General features: G+C 43.0%; 1 pseudogene; it reads left to right on the forward strand.

Annotated features, from left to right (window-relative positions):
- The first annotated feature begins 19,027 nt into the window (after positions 1 to 19,027).
- On the forward strand, positions 19,028 to 19,611 carry LOC126946426 (40S ribosomal protein S7-like; annotated as a pseudogene).
- Positions 19,612 to 23,305: the final 3,694 nt, after the last annotated feature.

A 23,305-nucleotide genomic window follows, 5' to 3' on the forward strand; every position in this document is an offset into this window, starting at 1 on the left:
TTTTCTCTCACCCCTCCCTTCCTGAGCTGCAGCAAGACTGAAGGTGGAACGAAACAGGCATGGCTAGGAAAAGGAGACTCTTGTTTCTTGGGCTGACACTCTTCTTTATTTTGGACTTCTTTGTGTGACACCTCCAGGTGGTGGGAGCTGAGTTGAGACCTTAGGATTAAGACAGCCAAACGGTGGTTCATCACTCTTGAGCTTCGCCTTATTGGTCAGCATGAGCTCCCTGGGGACTTAGCACAGCCGGCACAGAGACAGCTGGGCAAAGTCCCCTCAGAAATGGTCTAGTCCCTTTCACCGCTAGACATGAAAAGTACAACTGGGCTCATAACCAGTTGTCCACAAAGTGCAAGTGGAGGCTGGTTAATCCTACTGGGGTCTGTAGGACCTACCACACTGCCTCATGGGGAACCTACTTTGGTTCCACAGTCCTTTTGCATTGTTTCCTGGTCAGTGTTAACTAATGTTCCCAAGTCCTGTCTATTCTTCTTTCAAAATACATCAGACATCCTCCCGTCTTCTCTGTCACCATCGCTACTGCTTTGGGTCAGGGCCATATTTTCTCATATCTCCCAGGGCAACATCCTTCTAACTGATCTCCTCTTCCTGCCTTCTCTTCCAGATGGCTCCTCCACAGATCTAACCTTCTATCAAGTCCCATCCCGTCCTGTCCCATCCCATCAACACACATTTCCTGAGTGCTGACCACGTGTTAAACCCTTTGTTAGGCATTAGGGATATATGCATCAACCAGATGTAAGCTGTTCCCACAAGGAAATCAGTTTGGGAAGAAGTACAAGGAAGCAGTGAATTACAGGAAAATGTGTAAAGTGCTAGGATAAGGCCCAGGGGGTTGTGGGAGCCCAGAGAACACCAAAACCAGTGTTGAGGGGAGGGTGAAGAGAAAGCTCCCCTGATGTGGTTTTCATCTGGCCGCTCACCTCTTCAAAATGCTCCATTTTGCCTCCACAATCTGTCTCCAACCTTCTTTTTCAATCAAACATCCCATTAACTCCCTCAAAAGAAATCTCTATTCCAGAAAGACTAGTCCCCTCACTGTTATTCAATATACATCAACTCTCCTACCCCTTCAGTTTTGCTCTTGCCCCATGCCCTTGCCCTACACCATGCCTGGTTCACCCTATTTTGGGGGTGTATGGCTTCTGTTGGTAGGCATCATTTCTTCCCCCTGTTTTGTCTCCCCCTAGCACTGGCATCGTACCTGGCACACAGTGCCTGTTGACTGATGGCCTACTAAGCACATTTTCTTTTCACTGTGGACTCCAACAAGCATGATCAACGGTTTTGCTGCTCTTAGGGTTATCAGGAAAATCTGTGAATGCAAATGAAGGAGTTTGGAAAATTGCTGATACATTTCGGTCAGACTGTCCCCAGCTTTGTCCTGACCTCCTGCAAAGGTCAGGTTGTGAATAATCAAGTAGAGATTAGCAGTTTCAAGGGCTCTAGTAGGCGTACAGTTGGATATATTTTCCATTCTGATTTAAATATGAAGCTTAATTTGTTTTTGGCTTTATTATTTTTTGTTTTGTTTTGTTTTGGTCCTGAGCCTGTTGGTCAGAGCTAATTTGTACAGCTGCTTTTTCGTTTGATTTCTTCCAAGAAAGCAAGAGGAAATAAGGTTGCCAGCAAATTTGCAGTTACCAAGGTTTTCCTAAGATGAATATTATTTTTCTCTTCTAATACTGCCAAATACAGTATAAAAAGAAGCATGTGATTATTCCACAAATTTAGTTGTACCAGGGGTCAAATCCTGTACTCTGTCCACATCCTGATGTTGGGAGAACTATAATACAGATCTTCTGATCTACTACTTAGGAAAGTTGTACCATATTTCCAAAATTGTAAATTCACCCTGATTTTGTGCTTGGATTCTTAGACTTGACTCCTAGATTTTAGCAAGAATGGCCAAAGGGGCTGATCTGGGCAAGGCAGGGAAAACGGAAGTAGTAGAGAAGCCAGGGTAGGAGAAAGAGCACTGGAGTGGGAGTTAGGAGCATCAGGTTCTGGTCCTTGTTCTGCCACTGACTAGCTGTGTGACTTGAGCAAGTCACTTCCTCTTTCTGAGCATCTACACAGAGGGATTGGAGTAGGCAAGCTCTAAGGTTCTTGTCTGTCAATTATTATTGGACTCTGTGGCTTTGGGTTGAATGTTTCTATAAAGGCAAAAAAAAGAAAAAAAAACCCAAAGGCTTATGGGTATTAACAAGGCTTCTTCCCACTGGTTTGCCCTTATGAGGCATTTGCCCAAGTTCATGCTTGCCCATTCTGAAGCCTGAGAAGATCTGTCTGGAAGAGAGTGCCCATGTCCTTGCTAAAGGAGTGCAAGCCTAAACTGGGTAGCTGGTACTGAGTCTGAGTTATGCCTGGAGGCCACATGTTTAACGGCTTTATTGAGATCTAAATTACACTCCATACAATTCACCCATTTAAATGGCACAATTCAGTGGTTTTTAGTGTGTTCATGGAGTTCTGCAACCATCACCACAATCAATTTTAGAACATTTTCATCACCCCCAAAAGAAACTCTGTACCATTCAGCTGTCACTCTTCCATCCCCGAATCCCCACCCTGCTCAGTCCTAGGGAACCAGTAATCTAATTTCTATTTGTATGGATTTTCCTGTTTTGACATTTCCTAGAAATGGAATAATACGATGCAGTCTTTTGTGATGGCATCTTTCACTTAGCATTATGTTTACAAAGTTCATCCGTGTTGTGGCGTATATCAGTTCTTTACTCCTTTTCATGGTTAAATAATATTCCCTTATATGGATATACTACATTTTGTTTATCCATTCATCAGTTGATAGACGTTTGAGTTGTTTCCTCTTCTTGGCTATTATGAATAATACCGCCATGAACATGCATGTACAAGCTATTGTGTAGACATATGTTTTCACTTCTCTTGGGTATATGTGTAGGAGTGGGACTGCTGAGTCATATTGGTAACTCTATGTTGAATTGTTTGAGAATTTCCAAACAGTTTTGCAAAGTGTCTGCAACATTTTACGGTCCTGCCAGCAGTGTCTGAGAGCTCCAATTCCTGGAGGCTATGTTTTGATCCTGTCTGATTGATAGAGGATACTTTCTAGGGTTGGTGGCTTGGAGAAGCCATTTCCCTGGGATAGTCTGACCATGCAATCTCAAGTTGTCAAGGAAACAACTTTTACAAGCAAGTATTTTTTATACTTGCTTATAAAATATATAATTATAAAATATATTGCTGCCAAACAAGCTGGGAGGTCATGTGAATTGTCTGCCCAAGCAAAAGGGAGTGTGGTGTTTTTTAATTAGAATAGGGATGAAGGATATTCAGAACCTTGGTCTGTCAGAGAACTTGGAACACCCAAATGCTATATTTCATTCACATTTCTCTTTCTCTCTCTCTCTCTCTCTCTCTCTCTCTCTCTCTCTCTCTCTCTCTGTCTGTCTGTCTGTCTCTGGAGACAGGGTCTCACTCTGTTGCCCAGACTGGAGTGTACTGGTATGATCATGGTTCACTGCAGCCTCGGTTTCCTGAGCTCAAGCAAACCTCCCACCTCAGCCTCCCCAGTAGTTGGGACCACAGGCGTGAGCCACCACACCTGGCTAGCTAATTTTTTAAAAAAATCATAGAGACAGGGTCTCACTATGTTGCCCAGGCTGGTCTTGAACTCCTGGACCCAAGCAATTCCCCTGCCTCGGCCTCCCAAAGTGGTGGGATTACAGGAAAGAGCCACCTCACCCAGCCAAGTTTCCCTTTAAACTTCACCTTATCCATGGAAGCTTTTCTGCATAAACCTCCATCCCCTCACTGCACCTCACCCCTCCTCCGAAATGCACTTCCCTGCACTTTGAATCTCATCAGGATTTGGTTTCCACTGTGTGCAATCCTGGCTCCCACAGCCATTTTGAAACTGTCCTTCAGTAGATTTGAAAGGTTGTTCTTTATCCCAGTGAGATAGAAGCTCATCAACATGCAAAACTCTGTAGTCTTTCTAGCTCTGAGTGTGATTCTGTACATTACATATTTGCTGCCTAAAGCTAAGGTGCTGCCTAAAGCTAAGTTTATTGTACAAACTGGAACACTTTTGTGGGTGAAGGGCAATGCTTCAATAATGACACTAGGGCAGCAGGTGTAAAATAGAACTATCCTGAGAAAACCAGTACCTATGTTCCCCCTACCTAAAGCACAAGGTTCCTTTTTAACTTCTGTTGCTCCTACCCCAAATCCTAGGAAGTACTGGCTGACACTAAGGCTGAGTAGGCAGATATACCAAAAAACCCTCAACTCCCTCTACCCCAGAAATGATACAATGCTTACAGAAAGTAGCCTTGAAAAGGGTTAAAACTTACATGGGCCCACAACAAACCCTTGGCATCTTAACACAAGTCATTTGACAAAGCATCCTGAAAGTGTTTCTACTGAATTCATATAGGTCTTAAAGGCCAATGATGGCTTCCTCCAAGTCACCTTTTCCCAAGATCCAATTGCCATATAACAAAATGAGCTATAAAGGCTACACAGTTTCACATCTTGATGAGGTTCTATCTCACAGGATAAAGAATGAGTCTCAAATCTGCTGAAGGACAGCTTCAAAATGGCTGTGGGAGCCAGGATTGTACATAGTTGAAACCAAATGCTGATGAGATTCAAAGTGCAGGGAAGTGCATTTTGGAGGAGGGATGGGGTGCAGTGTGGGGATGGAAGTTTATGCAGAAAAGCTTTCATGGATATGGTGAAACTTAAAGAGAAACTTGAATGAAGTATAGCATTTGGGTGTTCCAAGTTATCTGACAGACCAAGGTCCCAAATATCCTTCATCCTTACTCTAATTAAAAGATATCGCGCTCCCTTGTGCTCGGGCAGACAATTCGCATGACCTCCCAGCTCATTTGGCAACACTTGGGAGAAATCTGGCCTTGCAATCAGACTAAATGATGTGTTACCCTACACTTAATCTCCACCATCCATCAAAATCCAGGGGCCTTGGCCTCAGCCCCTCGACAAGAGGCCCACAGTACCTGGGTAGGATTTCATTCAGGGAATGAATGCAAAGCCCCTAATTCTCCATCCATCTCAGTCCTCTGTAAACAGTTAAAGACTGCAGCCAACAGCAAGAACTGCCAACCCAAATGAAAGCAGTGAGTCAGCAAAATAAAGACAGATGGCAATGGATTAACTGTAGCATAGGCAACGAGAAGCAGGCCCTACTTAGCTCTGACCAGATTGCTTTCCCTCAATTTCAGGCAACCCAGTGCTCACATGGAGTCCCTCATGAGCTATGCTGGAGATAGGGGAAAGCAGCTGCTGCACCCAGGGGTGTGTGTAGCCATAGCGGTGCAAGAGAATACTGCTTTAATCTATAGTTTCCAGGTGGTCCAGGCACGGGGAAGGGACAGGACAGAAGAAAGAAGACATTGATCAGGCTTTTCCCCAACTGTTCCACCTCCCTTGTCAAAGGGCCATTTCCTTCAATAGCCCTATTTCCAAGTATTCTTCTCTGTTGTCCCTTAACCATAGTTATTGGATCACATATTCCAGTTTGTGGACACACCACCATCAACACCATAACTTGCCCTGTTCTTGCCCATCAGCTTACTCAAGCTCAAAGTTTAGAGACAGTAAAGAGTTGAAACTACGTTTACAAAGAATTTGGGGGATTGTAGGCCGGGTGCAGTGGCTCATACCTGTAATCCCAGCACTTTGGGAAACCAAGGCAGGTGGATCACTTGAGGTCATGAGTTCAAGACCAGCTTGGCTAACATGGTGAAACTCCGTCTCTACTAAAAATACAAAAATTAGCTGGGCATGGTAACACATGCCTGTAATCCCAGCTACTCAGGAGGCTGAGGCAGGAGAATCGCTTGAACCCGGGAGGCAGAGGTTGCAGTGAGCTGAGATCACACCACTGTACTCCAGCCTGAGCAACAGAGTGACACTCCATCTCAAAAGAAAAAACAATTGGGGAGATTGTATGTGAATTTCCTTTATCCATGCCTATGATGGTGCATCCCTATTACTGTATTTCCTGGAACACAGCAGGTGCTCAATAAATTTTTCTGGAATAAAAGAAAAAATGGATGACTGAAAGCTCTCACACAAAATGTGGTCTGAAGCCCATAAACGAGATTCTACTGGAGTGGAATCCTTTGTTTAAGTGTCCTTTTTTGGTTGTTTTTAAAGTAATGCATTTTTATTTCTCAGAAAGAGGATGATGAACATTTAACTTGCACAAAATATTCATTGGCACGTATCGTTTACTCTGAGAGCAGTAGCAGTGTCATTGACCACACAAATAGCAGAAGACACAAAGCATCAGCTTCTACTTCAAAATTCATTGTTACTTTTACAAAGCCTGCTCAAAAATGACCATTTTTCACATGCAGCTGTGTTGAGATATTATTTTATAAAATAAGACTTGCCATTTAGACTAAAGAGTTGTTCTCCTTAATAAGTTTTCTAAGATAATTTTTTGTGAATGTGCAAAAAGTGAGCTGATAGTTGTTCAGGTGTTGACTATTAGCAGAAAAATCTTATAAATAGTTCCATGATGCAAGTATTCTATCAATGTCATATGATGATTCAAATAGAAAATCAGTTAATTATATTTCAGCACTAATTCTATTTTTTTTTCAGATTTTGTTGTCTTGGTATTTGTATTTTTCATTTCATCACTACTTTTGCAAAGGATCTCAGTAGCAGAGTTATGTAAAGAAAGATTCCCATCCTCTATTACTCCTGAAGCTCTCTGCTGTGTCAACATATGCAGCATAATTCCAGGGGTATATTTCTTTTGGTCCTGCTCTTACGCTTGCCATTCCCTCTTCTGGGTGTGCCTTCCTGGCTATTGCCATTGCTGGCTTTTTTTTTTTTTTTTTTTTTTTAAACAACTTTTATTTTAGGTTCAGGAGTACATGTGTAGGTTTGTTATATAAGTAAATTTCGTGTCACGGGAGTTTGGTGTACAGATTATTTCACCACCCAGGTAATAAACATAGTACCCAATATGTAGTTTTTTGATCCTCACCCTCCTCCCGCCCTCCACCCTCAGTTAGGCCCCAGTGTCTGCTGTTCCCTTCTTTGTGTCCATGTGTACTCAAAGTTTAGCTCCTACTTATCAGTGAGAACATGCAGTATTTGGTTTCCTGTGCCTGTGTTAGTTCACTTAGGATAATGCAAATGTCTTTATTTACTCAGTCAAGGAATTAGTCAATCAACAAGCATTTCCTAACATCCCCCAGGTACCCAGCATTTTGTATGCATCCATCACCTTGGCTACATCAACAATTTCTGACGACTCTTCTCAAAAGGCCATCTTCTTAAGCTGACATATGTCTACATGCTGGCTTCCATATTCCTAAAATCTTTGATATTTGGGGTTTCTTAGAAGGGCTGCCAATAAATTACAACTGGCTTTTTCTGATGAACAGTCCTTATAGAAGTAGAATATCCTTGAGACTAATTCCAGATGATTCTTGGATATGAACAGGAATGGAGATAGGAATAAACACTTGACTTAGCTGAAGAAAGGAACAAACATTGGGGCATGGTGGGGCGGTGGGTAGGGAAGGAAATAGTTCCCACTCTACACCTAGCTAGTTTACCACTTCCCACAACTACCCAGTTTGCCCACAGAATTGAGGCTGTTCTACTCTGACTTTTTCCAAGGTAAAATAATTGACTGAGGTGAAATTCACATAAAATTAACCATTTTAAACTGGATAATTCAGTGGCATTTAGTATATTCACATGTTGTATAACCATCACTTCTATCTAGTTCCAAAACATTTCCATCATTCCAAAGTAAAACCCCTTACCCATTAAGCAGATTCTTCTCATTTCTCCCAGGCCCTGGAAATCATCAGTGCCCCATCCCTACACATTTACCTATCCTGGATATTTCATGTAAATAAAATCATACAATATGAGGCCTCAGTGTCTGACTTCTGTCCTTTAGTATACTGTTTTCAAGGTTCATCCACATTGTAACCCATATCAGTAAGTTCATTCCTTTTTAGAGCTGAATAATATTCCACTGTATAGATATACCATATTTTTTGTTTATTCATCATGTGATGGATGTTTGGGTTGTTTTCACCTTTTGGCTATTGTGAGTAGTGCTGTTGTGAACACACATGTACTTGTACTCGTCTGAGTCCCTGTTTTCGATTTTTGGGGAGTATATACGTAGAAGTGGAATTGTGGGGTCATATGGTAATTCCATGTTTAACTTTTTGAGGAACCATCAAACTATTTTTCTACCCTATTATTTTAATACCTTCAAGGATGAATAAACACTACAATAAAAGTGACCGATTCAAAGTCACTAGCATCTGTGAAGCTGACCTAGGTATGCCTGAGTTTTTGTCCCATGACTTTGGGAACTGCTTCAGGATTTCAGCTGCTTCAGAGACATCTTGACAAAGGTTGTTTCTGGGGGGTCCAATCAATGATCATCAGGGACTCAAGCATTTCCCTGAGATTGGCTCCTATGGAAGTTACTCAACATCATCTCCAGTCAATATGAAACATTTCTGGAACACCTCATCTAGCCTTCTTTCCTTCCATTCTTCCCTTCTCCTTTCTTTCCTTCTGTCCTTCCCTTCTTCTTTCTTTCTTTCCTTTATTCATCTAACAAATGTTTGTTGGGTACCTATCATATTTTAAGTAGTGTGCTAGATGTTAGGGGTACAGAGATAAATGAGATGCAGTTTCTGTCTCTGGGGCCACTGAAAATGCTGAAGAGATGGTACATACTCAAGTCAAGGTGCCAGATAGCATAGTAGCCAGGAGAGTTCCAAATGTGGACACTGTGTCCCACACAGACACCAGACTATAAGCTCCTCAAGGCAGTAACTGTGTCCTGTTCTTTGCTATATCCCTAGAGCCCAGCGCAGTGCCTGGAGCACATTTGCTGTCAGCAAAGCAACCTTAGAAAGGTGTGAGGTAGGGGGCCAGGTGCAGTGGCTCACACTTGTAATTCCAAAGGTTTGGGAGGCTGAGGTGGGAGGATCACTTGAGCCCAGGAGTTTGAGACCAGCCTGGGCAACATAGTGAGACCCTGTCTCTACAAAGAAATACAAAATTAGCTGGCTATGGTTGCATGTGCCTGTAGTCCTAGCTACTCTGGAAACTGAGGCAAGAGGATTGATTGAGGCCACGAGTTTGCCTAGCCTGGGTGACATAGTGAGATCCCACCTTTCCAAAATAAAAAAAATAAAAACCTAATTAACTGGGCATGGTGGCACCTGCCTGTAATCCCAGATACTCAGGAGGTTGAGGCAGGAAGATCACTGAACTCAGGAGTTTGAGGCTCCAGTGAGCTATGATCATACCACTGTACTCCAGCCTGGGCAACATAGTGAGATCCCATCTCTAAAAAAAAAAAAAAGAAGAAGAAGAAGAAGAAAAGGAAGAAAGAAAAGACTGAGATAAGCTGCCTGGCAGCATCAGTCCATCACCTTTCCCTAGCACCCCTGGGGCCTGCATGGTTCCCTGTAGCCATCTCTCTTTCCTTAGTTCTGTCTTAGGCAGGTAGTGCAGAGTGGGTATCCTTTGGGTCAAGTATTCTCTGACCTCCCTACAATTTCAGAATGAGTTTTCTTTCAGAAGTGTTTTTATATTTTCAGTTTCATGATGCCTTCCTCAAAGAGGAACCCAGATGATGTGAGGAAGTGAGACCATCTTTCCCAGGAAGTAAATTCACAGTGAGCAGGAAAACCCTCAGTCACCAGCTTGAGGTTTGTCTCTAGAAATAGTCTTCTATCAGCCTGTAGCTTAGGGTGGAGGTGGGAGCTGAGATGTGGGCAGGAGCCAGCCCTGATGCTGATGGTGTTCCATGATTTGGGTATGCCTCTCTTTCAGTTCGTTCTGTGTTCTGCTTTCCTTGGACCTGAGTGCTAACCACAGAAGTTTCCAGAAGAAAACTGAGGGCAGCAGAGCATAGGTGTTGCCAATTTCATAAACTACTACTTCAGTTCACATTCTCGAAACACCTCCTGGACACAAGTAATAAAAAACTACAGGGTCAATGGGAAATAAGGGGAGGGAATTGAGAGGAAAGATGAATATAGAGGGAAAGGTGTTTCAGATGAGACTGGAAACAAGAGGAGTGGAAGTGGGGGAGAGGTAACCCAACCTTCACTGCAGAGAAGGAAAAGGCTCTCATGCAGGAAGCTGCTTTGAAATAAAAAAGCCCTGGGGGCAGCGTGCAGACTCTAACTCTGGTCAGTCTCAGCTCCTTTAGGGCCAACTCTTGGCCTTGTCCCCTTTCGGGTTGAACCCTCTAGATCCATGCTGGAGTGTACAGGTAGAATGCGCAGGACATGTCCCCAAAGGGTAGACAGACCATGGAATGACACATTTGAAGGGATTTGATTATGTTAAAAATCAAGAAACTAAAGCTACCAAGGATATTTTTTCCTTTTTTAAAAAAGACCCAAAACTTCAGGCAACAGACTGTACTAGGAGCTCCTTTGTGAGATCTACCTACCAGCTTATGGGTGGGTTGCTACCTCCAATAAAATTTCCATTTGAACTCCTATTGGGGATGGCAAGTATTAATACTATGTTAGGTGCTTGGGAGTACAATTATGAACCAGACACGGTCCCTGCCCTCAAGGAATTTGCAGTCTAATAGGGAAGAGAGATAAAGCAGACAGCTAATTATAACATGGAATGATGAGGTCTGGAAGTTGTTGGGGGAGGACAGAGGATGAGCATTTAAATCACTCTGAAGTGTCAGGGAAGGCTTCCTGAAAGACATGATGCATAAACTGAAGAATGAGTAGGAGTCAGCCAAGTTAAAGGGAAGGGAGAAAGGATATTCCAGACAGATGAGCTTTGCAGGAGTAAGGTATGCTAAGAAAGATTAAAGCAAAAATTTATAAAATACACAAACATCAAAAATGAAATGTTGATCAATACAAGCAAAAGCCAGCTCTTTGGAAAGACCATGAAAATAGGCAAAGATTAGCAAGTTTGCTAAACTAAAACAAACAAAACAAAAACAAACAAACAAAAAAAAACAACCACCACTCAAGAGTAAAAAGAGGCAGAGAAACGGAGAGGGAGAAAGATAGGGAGAGAGAGAAGAAGAAAAGGAGAGAGAGAGGACAGAACTGCATTTAGAATATATTAAAAATCAGATATGAAGGGTGGGACTAAACAAAAAATAAAAATAAAAAAGAATATATTGAAAAGTATAAGAGAATATTATTCTTAGTAATTGTGTAAGTCCTGGTATGGGTATAAAATTATGAATAATTGGCATTTTGTATTAATATTTATACTGATAAATTTGGAACATAGATGAAATAGACAATTTTCTGGGAGACTTTACCAAAATTGGCTTGAGAGCAAGATGAAAATCTGGCTATATCAACAAAACTAGAGAAGAAATGGAAATAGAATCAAAGATGTGTACACCTCAGCCCCCTTAACACACACAAGTAGGCTTTAAAGGTAAAGTGTACAACAGCTTTAAGGAACAGATAATCCCTTTACCAAACAAACAATTTCAAAAAAAAGATGAGAAGCTTCCAACTTATTTTCCAAAGATCATAACACCAATACCAAATTGTATGAGGACAGAAAACTAACTCTATACAAAACCCCTAAATAAATTATTACCAAATCAAATCTCGCACTTCGGAAAAAGAAGATTATACCATTACCAAGTAGGGTTTATCCCAGAAATTCAAGGCTGGTTCACCATTAGAAAATATACCAATGTAATTCATTATATTTGCATAATAAAGGAAAAGATAATATGATCATTTCAATAGATGCAGCAAAGATGTTTGCTATAACTGAGTTGAGTACTCATTTGCTCTTAGAAAGCTCTAAGAAAATTAGAAATACAAGGAAACTTTAACTTAATAAAAAGTACTTTCCAGAAAGGTACAGAAAACTTCATACTTAAAGAGGCAGCAAGTGTAGCAGAGTAGTTAAGAACACAGTCTCCAAAGCTAAGCAGTGGAGCTTTGAACACTTGTTGGTTGTGTGACCTTGGGCAAGTTACTTAGCTTTTCTATGCCTCAGTTTTCTTATCTGTAAAAGAGGGATAACAATAACAACAATAATAGTATCTATTTCATAACATTGTAGAAGGATTAAATAGCCTAATATTTGTAAAGTGTTCATAATAATGTTTCACACATAGAAGAATACACAAGTGTTTGTTAACAAATTTTGAAATATTAGATGTTTTCACCCTTAAAGTCAAGAACAAGACAGGAATGTTTATTTCTACTGCTACTCTGCTATTCAACATTTTACTAGAGCTCCAAGCCAATGCCATAGAATAAAAAATAGAATTAATAGCATCAGAAAGGAAGAAACAAAATCGTCAATATTTGCAGATAATATAATCATCTAACAAAAAATGAAGTCTGTGTCTTGTCGGAAAGGAAGTAAAAGAAGGAAATTCTACTCTCTAGGGTATTCCAGTATCAACTTTTTTTTCTAGACATTTCTATAAATTGAACATTGAGTCCATCATCTTCCCTCCATGTCTACTGCTCTTCTTGACTCCCATTTTGCTGTCAACAGCACCACCACTTCCTTTTTTAAAATTTAATTTAATTTTAAGTTCTGAGATACATGTGCAGGATGTGCAGGTTTGTTACATAGGTAAACGTGTGCCGTGGTGGTTTGCTGCACCTATTAATCTATCACCTAGGTATTAAGCCCTGCATGCATTAGCTATTTATCCTGATGCTCTTCTCCCCCTGCCCGCCAGACAGGCCCCAGTGTACGTTGTTCCCCTGCCTGTGTCCATGTGTTTTCATTGTTCAGCTCCAACTTAGAAGCAAAAACAATGGCACCACCACTTTTGAAGTCACCTAGACTAAAAACTTTGGAAGACTCTTGGACTCTTCCTTCTCGTTCATCTCCCATATCCAATTACCTACTCTATCTGGTTAGTTTTTCCTACAAAATATTTTTCAAATGTTTTCTATTCTCACTCTCATGTCTCTAGTCCAGGTGTATATCAACTCATGCCTGAAATAATGGATATCCTCCAGTCCCTCTCCAAGTCACCAAGTGCTCCATAGGCCAATCCTATTCGAAGACTACTATTGTCAAGTCACTCTCTTGCTTAAAAATCTCTAGTGGCTTCTCCCTTCCCATCATATCCAGTCTAAACTCCTCCACTTGGTAGCCTTTTACCATTTTGCTGCACCCAATCTGCACAGTTTATTTTCTCCTACTCACTTTATATGTATGTACCCTCTGATTTAGCAAGACCAGTGTTCTCAATATCCTCATCCACCTCCTTTCCTTTTTAATTCAGTACCTTTGTTTAATTCAGTGCCTTGTATTGTCCTGTCTCTCCCCCTGAGTGTCTCCAAATCTCCCCCATTTTTAATGGTTAGCTTAAATAGCACCAATTTTTACTTTCTCAAGTGAGATAATGGATACCATACTGTGTTCATTTAATCTTCTCAGCAACTTTTAAAGTACTTATTCATTTTCACCCCATTTTATGGATCACGTATAGTGATTTGCTCAAAGTTCGCATTGCTGATAATGGTGGATCTGGAATTCAAAGCCATGTTTACTGCCCAACCTCAGAGGTCATGCTCCTAACCCCCCCCCCCCGTTCTGACTTTCTGGGATGCCTCCCCTGGCTGCCTCAACCCTCTCTGACCTTCTCTTCCTTTTCTTTGGCTGCTACGCATTATTGTGTAGTATGTAGAAGTTTAGCTCCCAGCAAAACTGTAAGCTTTTGGAGGTCAGGATCCATTGACCCTGATCTCCTACTTCTCTGTCTCTTCCTCCCTACAAGAGCTGCACCACGATGCTTAGTTGGTTAACTGGTAAGGTTGATCAAATATAGCTAAATATATAGGAATTTGGCCTTGGTATCCAGTCTTCAAGAAACCTTTTGAGTAGCTTGAGGATAATGCAAGCCCTTCCCATTCAAGCCTGGGTTTTTAGGCCCAGAAAGGGAAAGGAGGAGTAGAATTATTTCATTTCCCAAGAAATTATTAAATTTCCCCTGGTCCCCTTCCCCGATGATCACGCTTCTCTCTGCATAGCTTAGGTCAATGTTGCATGACAAATCTTCCCTTTACATAATGGTTGGATCAGGCCAGATTTTGTTAGCATGTGCAAATAGAGCCAAACCTGTCAACTTACAATTGTGCAAAATCTGACTCCTGGGAATCTTCCAGAAGTGAGCCGGGGAAAACTAATATCTGTCCTACCTACCTCACAGGGTCATGGTGAGAATCAAATGAGATAATGGATATGAGCACACTTTGAAAAGTAGCAGTGAAAAGCAGCTTGCTTCTTGAGCCTGGAGTGGAGCAGTAGGAGCTCTTTGGTGATTTCAAGGCCAGGTGAAGGGTGGAGGCTCTTCTGAAATTCTTGGACTCATCATTTCCCAATGTTGTAAGACTTGCTTTCCGGCAATTCTTGGGAAATTTTACTTTATTGTGAGACTTCTTCAACTACATGGGAATTTGTCCTTGACTTCCCTTTTCCTTTTTCTAATTACCCTTACTCAACCAGTCCACAGTACTTTGAAAGATTCTACAAGATAAGCTAACTTTCCCTCCTTTTGGTGCGTTGAAGAGACAGTATTTTGCTGGTGGCTTACATTTAGATTTCGAATCTCTCTCCAACATCAGGAGCAAGTGATACAGGGAAAGCACACTCTGAGATTGATGGCTTCCATGATGGTCTATAAATGACAATTAGCCATTCAATATTATTGGATAAATAAGGAGTGCTTCTCTGCTTCCCCTGGAGAGACCAAATTCCCTCAGAATTCAAGTGTTAGAAGACACAAGAGAACCTAGAAGTCTAGAATGGAAGGCTAGTTGTGAGAGAGAAGATATTTTTGCAAGAAAGAAAGTTTTGGTTCAAAAGATTCCAATTCTGAAAGTGAAGGACTTTGGGGAAAGCCAGGGGAGAGTGAGCTCAGCTTGGACAGAGAAGAGGAAAGAGTGCCGACTGTGCAGGGACCTTGGCCAAAGGGCCCTGGATCAAGACTAGACTGGGCTTGCAGAGGTAGCCAGAGGTATTCTGACCAGGGAATTGAGCAAGATTTATTGCCTAAGTTGGCCTCAACTGGACAGAGTTTGGCTTCGGGTCTGTTTTGTGTGTTGGGCATGCATACGTACCTCCTTACAGTTGAAGCCTTCAGATAGTGAGCCATGTCCTCAGCAAAATGGGGCCAAAGGGAGGTTGCTGCTGGTGTAGGAAGTGGGGACAGAACCTGAGAAGCAAAGCTAGGGAAAGTACCCCTAGGCCTCCGAAGGTAGCCATGTAGGCAGGAAATAGCAGCCCTCTTGTCCCCCACAGCTCCTGGGCCACTGGCTGTCCTATCTACATTTGAACAATATGTACCCAGCAGACTGGGCAGCTGGCCAAGAAGCTCATTATTGTGCCCCATCCCGTGGCCTCCTGGGCAACCAGGTTCCATGCATCTTATTCCACTGCTCTGCTCTACTTTTGCTTCCATTATACTGACTCTCATGAGCTGCCGTGTTGAACTGAGGGAATGTTGTGGGCTTCTATGTGTGTGCATGCATGCATCCGTGTGTGTGTGTGCGTGTGTGTGTGTGTTTGTGTGTGTGTATTGGAGGGGTCCCGAGTGGCCCCCAGCCTCAGCCTCTCTGACTCCAGGCTTCGGAGGGTGCCTGTGCCTATGAACTTTGCTTGGCTAGCCTGCTGGATGGAGAGAGATGAGAGTAAACCCCTGCTGGTTCCGTCCCACACTCCCCGTTATGATAGGCAGTGAAGCAAATCACTTGGGCAATTGCCTGACCTTAATGGGATAGAAAGGGCTCCTCTCTTGCTTGAAAGGAACATCCAAGCATGTGCTTAGTGTTTAGTTTTCCTGGAAAAATAATTTTTCTGGCATGCTAAAGAGGGTGAATTTGCCTTCAGAAAGGATTGTGTCATATCCATAACCTTTGCAGCCTCTCTATCATTTCCAGGGATGAAAACTGCATTCAGGGGAAGACAAACCAAACATCTGCTAGGATAAGGTTTTAGTTTTCACTCTAAGAAAACTGTGTTGTGTAAAGAAAAATAGAGATAAACTCTTGGGCCGTTCTTTGGGGGTAACTTAGCAACCCATCGAAATCAAGAGATTTTTGAAGGATACTGCAAAGTAGAATCAGGTCTGACTGTTCAGTGTTATGATTTTAAGGGCACTGAGTACAGACAGCACCCCACCCCTCACCTCCAGCACCCTGCCTGGAATTCCAGCTTTTAGAAATTCATTTCTTTGTATTTGAAAGACCTTATGTGTCTTCTGGAGTCACATGTTGAAAAGTAAAATATGCCTGGGAGGAATATCACCTAAAACCATATCAGCTGATAACAGCTATCTCTTCAGTGAAGATGGAGAGCCTGGGATGGGACAGAAAGATCTCTGGGAATAGCAGGAATAGGATGCCTGAGTGACAAGAGGGGACAAGGGAACGAAAGGGAAAATGGAAGGTTAGCAAGACATGGCTAACTTAAGACACCATAAATGGAAGGAACCTCATAGACCATCTATACCAATGCTTTTCAAAAAAAGAAAAAAAAAAAAACATTTAAAAAACATGGAGGCTGGGTGCTCATGCCTGTAATCTCAGCACTTGGGGAGACTGACGTGGATGGATCACTTGAGGTCAGGAGTTCAAGACCAGCCTGGCCAACATGGCAAAACCCCGTCTCTACTAAAAATACAAAAATCAGCCCAGCATGGTGGCACATGTCTGTAGTCCCAGCTACTCGGGAGGCTGAGGCATGAGAATCTCTTGAACCCAGGAGGCAGAGGTTGCAGTGAGCCGAGATTGTGCCACGGCACTCCAGCCTGGGTGACAGAAAAAAAAGATTAAAAAATAAAAAACACTGGAACCCTCTGCTCAAACACAGAACCCCATTACGTATGAAATGAATACAAGCAGGGCTGCTCCGGTTAAAGTGGGGGCAAGAGCCTTGGGACCCAGTTTACTCAGACTCTCTACTGCTAAGCTAAGAGAAAAGTGAGGCAGCACCACACTCATCCAGATAGTGAGAATCAATGGTTCAACATGAATTTTGTGGGCCAGTTTGTTAAATATAGCCATCGTTAAAAATGAAATGATCTAAACTTACAATTAGGTTATGCTAAAGACAAAGCTGGCCGGGCGTAGTGGCTCACACCTGTAATTCCAACACTTTGGGAGGCCAAGGCGGGTGGATCACGAGGTCAGGAGTTTGAGACCAGCCTGGCCAACAGAGTGAAGCCCCGTCTCTACTAAAAATACAAAACATTAGCCAGGTGTGGTGGCGGGCGCCTGTAATCCCAGCTACTCGGGAGATGGAGGCAGGAGAATCACTTGAACCTGGGAAGCAGAGGTTGCAGTGAGCCGAGATAGCGCCACTGCACTCCAGTCCAGGCGACAGTGGGAGACTATGTCTCAAAAAAAAAAAAAAAAAAAAAAAAAAAAAAACCAGACAAAGCTAATGAATACTCAAAACTCATCACTTCCTAATTATTTCACTACACTTATGTTACCTATGCTTTTGAAGTTATTTACATCTATTGTATCTGTGTGGCGGAAATACTCTACGATGCCATGCTGTTGCACATGTATTCCTGACTCCTTGTTCGGTGATGTCATGTCAGGAGCTTGAAACTGGCCATGGTGGGAGCATTTACACCATGGAAATCAGCAAACACTATAAACCAGCATTCCCCTCCCTGCTCAACTGAGGGAGGGAATTGTTGGACATCTGCCAGCATGCCACTGACTATACTATACTGTAAGTCCTCACTTCTTTGGAAGCTGTACTTCCAGCAACCTCAACCATGTGGAATGCAGCTTAGCACTAAGGAGGAAGAGAAAATACATCCAACTGGCCAACCATTATCACAAAACACATCCACTTTATACTCCGTGGGAGAGAAAAGCCACTGTAAGGCCCTAGCCTAGGCAAACATGTGTTAAATAACATGGCAGATAAGAAGTGCTAGCCCTCAGAAAATGATACCCCAAATGATGGTGCTTTGGCATGCTGAGTACTTTGAACTAAAGGAGACTGGAAGGTCTCAGTTGCCACCTCAGAAGCAAAGTCTCTCGCTGACCTTCTCCTACCCTCCCTGACCTTCTCCTACCCTCCTGTCTCCCGCCCCGGGTGAATCATAGAAACTGGAACCTCTCTCCCCCAAGGCAACCCATACGATCTAGAAAGGTCACTTCTCCCTTGCAGACCCTCATGCCAGAGAGTTCCTGCCCTATACCCTGGAGGAAGGAATGCTACACAGAAAAGCCAAGAAGATTCTAAACAGACAAGACTTACTGGGTACCCTCTGCCTTCAGTCTGTTACCATTAGATCATACCCTTTGTCCAATCACATTTCTATACGTTCTTTATAGAACCTAAGCATAAAAATACACCATTTTCCCTGGGCCTTTGGGTCGTCATTTCTGAAAGCTCCCATGTCATGTAAAATTTGATTAAATAAGTTTGTTAAATGCTTTTCTCTTGTTAACTGTCTTTTGTTACAGGGTTAGGAAAGAGATCACATCTTTCTGCTCCTAAAGAAACAACACGGTGACAGCAGCACAGAGCGACAGCTGACACTGGGAAGTCTCGGCACCACAATCTGGAGCCTTTTATTATAAGGGCAAACAACCCAACTTATTCCCGAGACCCTCAAAGACCTCACTGCATCACAGCCCAGCACAGTTTAGGAAGTGGAAGTGTTCATTCTCTGACCCCCTCAAAATGGGCCAAATTATAGGCAGAACAAGCTCCATAAGAAGGCTCCAGGTCTGTCATGTCCACAGTACCCAACACAGTGCTTAGTGCATAGGAGGCCCTGAATAAACAAATATCTATTTAAAGAATTAAACCAATTTTCACAAGCAAACTCCTTGCCTCTTTTACCACTCTTTCCAGAAAAAGGACTCAGGACGTTTAGTTTCAGAAAGCAGTGGAGTCTGAATACATTTCAAAAAGCTATCTATCCCAAACTGTGAGACTTGGGTTTCTTCCTAAGCCAGTACTCAGCAAGGAGAAGCCCATGTTCAGTTTGAACACCAGGATCAAGAAGCCCAAAGGCAAGAAGCCAGACAAGTTCAAGTTCGGCATCTCCCAGGCTCTTCTGGAGCCAAAGATGAACGTGGACCTCAAGACTCAGCTCAGGGAGCTGAATATCATAGCAGCCAAGGAAACTGAAGTTGGTGGTAGTCAGAAAGCTATCATAATCTTTGTTCCTGTTTCTCAACTGAAATCTTCCCAGAAAATCCAAGTCTGGCTAGTACGTGAATTGGAGAAAGAGTTCAGTGAGAAGCATGTTGTCTTTATTACTCAGAGGAGAATTCTGCCTAAGCCAACTTGAAAAAGCCATACAAAAAATAAGCAAAAGCATCATGGGAGCCATACTCTGATAGCTGTGTACCATGCGATCTTGAAGACTTGATCTTTCCAAGTTAAATTGTGGGCAAGAGAATCCACTTGAAACTGGATGGCAGCTGCCTCACAAAGGTTCATTTGGACAAAGCACAGCAGAACAATGTGGCACACAAGGTTGAAATTTTTTCTGGTGTCTATAAGAAGCTCATAGGTAATGATGTTAATTTTGAATTCCCAGAGTTTCACTTGTAAACAAAAATGACTAAATAAGGTATATTCACAGTAAAAACAAACAAACAAATAAAAACAACAAAAAACAAAACTGAGTTCCAAAAGGATTGATACCCAAAGGGGCCAAATGTCTACTCTTAGATAAATCTTTGGTATGAGAACTCTAATGCCCTAATCATGTCTGATAAACAGGAAATGGCTTTATCATGATGCGGAGCTGACTGTCAGCACCATGGGTTCTCCCAGCTGCCCCTACTCCAAACATCTCTGGCGTCCCTCTTCTCTCCCTTCTGTGCCTGTTCCCTTCACTTTCTAGTCTCTCACCCCTCTCACCTTCTGCCCCCTTTCTTCCTCTATCCTCCTCATGCCCTTGGCCTGCCAGTCATCCCCCACTTGGCCCTAAGCACCCACCAGGCCAAGTCCTGCCTGAGACCCTCAGGCTAGAGAGATTGCTTCCCCCATACCCAGACAAAATGTGTTCAGTAGACAAATGCTGTTGTCTCCAGCCTTTACAAAGGAAGCTCATCTAGAGCCAAATACTTTCCTTTTCTCATTTCTTAATTTCTATGGGGGGAGGAGGGTATCGTGTGGGTGTGTATATGAGTATCCCAGACGACTGTGCTGTATCCAAAGTACCTTTTATCCCTGTGTGTCCTTGCAGCCTACTTGGACCTATCTAAAGTTTATAGTATTGCAGCAGAGGAACTTGAGCCTATTTCCTGATTTTAATTAAGCCTTTTTGGGTTACAGTGACCCAGAGGCAACTATCTAGCTAGTTCAGGCAGACTCTGAAAAGAGCTTAGGCTGGAATTGCTGGGTGAACTGAAGGTTTTCCTCAGAAAACACCCACGTTGGCACGTCATGTGGCTCAAATTGGATGGGTAGTTGGTAGGCTGCACTTTCTTTCTCTGGCGGCACGGTCAGTAATCCGACTATTGGTCTTCACGGACATTTTGGGGTCCTTCTAGAGGATCTTGTGGTTTGTGGCCAACCCTAGTGAAGTTTCTTATTTCTGTTCTCTGGTTCTACAGGCAATTGCCCCCAGGTGAGTGGTGCAGCTGGCCCTTGGTCAGGTTGACTCCACAGCAGGGCTATCCCAGGAAACCTCATTTGAAGATAAACCCCTCACCACAGGGGTTGAATCAATAGGGAGAGACAATTCAGAAGTGGGCTTGGGTTAGGAAAAGTAATCTGAAAGAGTCTAGCCGGCCAGCTGACTTCCAGAAGCTCTGCTGGAGCAGAGCAGTGTTGGCCAAGTTACTTAATCTCTCTGTGCCTCAGTTTCCACATCTGTAAAATTGGTTAACAATAACATCTACCTCACAGTGCTGTGGTAAGGATTAAATAAATGATATATCCAATATGCTTCCTCTAGCATCTGGCACATAATATGTGCTTTTAAAAGCATGGGGGGGGGTGGGGGTGGTTACAGAAAATCAAAATTGTGGATTTCTTAAGAGACATGGAAGAGCTGGAATAAACTGTCACGCAAAATCCTTGAGGCCTGATCCCCCAGATGTGAGGCCCACGACTGCTCTCTGCTATTGTGGTCCGTCAGTCTGTGTCACGCATAACGGGGCAGGTAGAAGTGTCCCTGGGCTAGCAGGCTCACTGAAAATTCAAAGCACATGCACTCAGCACAGTCATGGTAATAATAGTGGTAAGGAATTGGAAACTGTGGTGATGGCTTCCCGATTCCACAATCATTACAGTAAGGGTGTGCCTGTGGGGCCACATATGAAAAGAGTCCTGGCCCAGGCCCCTCATACACACTCCCCAGGCCCTCTCCTCAGGCCCGATGGCTCATCAATCTTATTCCTGAAGGTTCTACCAGTGGCTCAGGGAAGGCCTGGGCCTTCTTGACACCCTACCCTCTCCTAACCACCTGCTCACCCTCCAGGCTTACAACAAAACCCAGACACATCACTACCCACCCTTCTCCATTTGGTTTTTAACCTTAAGTGAAAAGCTGCTTGTCTTAAAAAATTAGAGATCCTGTCTTTACCTCTGAGACACTTTGATTTAGAGAAGACAGGGGACTTCAGTGCTTCACACTGAAATGCAAACATTTCAGGCAGTGTGACAAGCCAATGCAGTCCTCTGCCATTGTGGGTCCCTAAAATGACATCAGGCCTTGCTCTACCTTGTCCCAATGCAGAGGGTGAGTTAGGCGCAGAGCCGGGTTTTCTAGGACACCTGAAGAGATCAATTTGAGGTCAGCACATGGCTTCATGGGTCTGTGGGCACTCAAGTCCCCTCAGAGCTCTTGCTCTTGTCTCAGGATTGTTCTTAAAACATTGTGACTGGGAGTCCTAGGACTGCTTCTAGTAGGAGTTCAATTCCACAGACCATTAAAAAAGTCATTTCTTAGAAATTCAAGTCCATATCAGGAATGATAAAAGGATGGCTGTCTCCCAAGGTCTGCAAGCTGTGTAGGATTTAGCTGCAAATAAATAAAATAAATAAAGGAATCCAGTCCCTTTTTGTTAATTGTGCCAATACTTTCATTTTTCAGGCAATTTCAGTTCAGTCCAGATCTGGTTTCTGGAGTCACATTTTTCCAATCATCCTTCCCATTTGCAAGGAGGAGTCCAAGTATGTGATTTGAATTTGCCCAGGTGCTGGCAGTTAGGGAAGGTTTTCATATTCAAAGCTGCACATGCTTTGGAAATGTGACCCCAATGATTGCAAAAGGAGGCAATCATCTCTGGAGGGGAGGGGTTGGGGAAAGAAGCTCGTATGGGAGTTAGTGGGCTCCGTCCTTGGACTTCAGCATTTCTCAGGCGTCTTGCCTTCTCTGTCTATTCTCATGCCTTTAACTAGTACCGTTAGTGGAGCTTCCATCCTTCAGTGCAGTCCTGTCACTGGAGCCCCAGTCCTGGTTCTCCAACTGCGTATGGTAGCACTGCCCTAGCTGGAAAGCTTGTTAGACAAATACCCAAATGATTCTTATGATCAGGCAAGTTCAGTAAGCCTAGGCAATGTTTTTTCTACCCAGATGTTCCACCATCACCTGAAGCACAATATGATTAAAACCATACTCATCCTAAAAGCAATTCATCCTAAAAACTGTACTGAAAGAATGAGACAGATCTACACATGGTTATATGGAACAGTCAGGGTATGCCTGTGGGGTTCATACGAGAAGAGTCCTGGCCCAGGCCCCTCATCACTTGCTGACTTCACCTCTCCCCAAGCCCAATAGCTCATCTCTCTCATTCCTGAAAGTTCTACCAGTGGCTCAGGGGCCATGGTGGCAGACCTAGGCCTTCCTGACACCTCCAGGAAGGCTCCTGAAGTGAAAAAAAAAGCAGGCTGCCGCCATTACAGTGGAATCTCGCTTAGCTGATGTCTGTGGGGCCAACTCTCACAATTAAAGGATGCTCTGCATTTCCTGTGTAAAATGCACTGATTGATACCCACAGTATTCTGGATGCACTTGGTCACGGCTCCCTAGTGGGTCCAAGCACTTCCACTTTTACTGATTTTTAATTAACTAACTACTCTCCCAGTTGAATAGATAAGAGAGTCTATTTGTAGCTAACAAAAAGATGCATAGCATGAACCTATTTTTTAACAGAATTTACAAACACATACATAGGCTTGTAAAATGCAGATAAAATTTCAAGAAACGTGACCAGTGGTTGCTCCTGGGAAGGCATATTGGGTGCCTGGGGTAGAAGGGTTCCCCCCATACCCTTTTTTACTGTTTTTT

This window comes from Macaca thibetana, chromosome X (assembly GCF_024542745.1).
Source record: "Macaca thibetana thibetana isolate TM-01 chromosome X, ASM2454274v1, whole genome shotgun sequence".
In the NCBI taxonomy this organism is placed as follows: Eukaryota; Metazoa; Chordata; class Mammalia; order Primates; family Cercopithecidae; genus Macaca; species Macaca thibetana.